The sequence below is a fragment of the Bombus impatiens genome, unplaced genomic scaffold, assembly GCF_000188095.3.
Source record: "Bombus impatiens unplaced genomic scaffold, BIMP_2.2 scf_0665, whole genome shotgun sequence".
NCBI classification, from domain to species: Eukaryota; Metazoa; Arthropoda; class Insecta; order Hymenoptera; family Apidae; genus Bombus; species Bombus impatiens.
The window spans coordinates 1,244,440-1,244,720 of NT_177084.1; positions in this window are offsets into that span (position 1 = coordinate 1,244,440).

Genomic DNA, 281 nt, shown 5'->3' on the forward strand with positions numbered 1-281 from the left:
TTGGTTTATACGATCTTAACATTGTTCCTTTGAGCGATTATGGAATGGTAACTAGTAAGTTAGACAACGACACAGGCATTTCCTCTGACGTAAAAAATCTTATAATGATAAATCATAACTCAGAATATTCTGTTTAGTTGCGTCCTAAGATATTTGCTCGATTCCGGGAACGTGGCAACGAAGGGAATTCCATTCGTAGGAAAATACGGAGCATCCGTGGCTAGAATATGGCAAAGAAGAGATTGATTCCCGAAAAAAGAGTAACGATGTGTCAGTCTCTC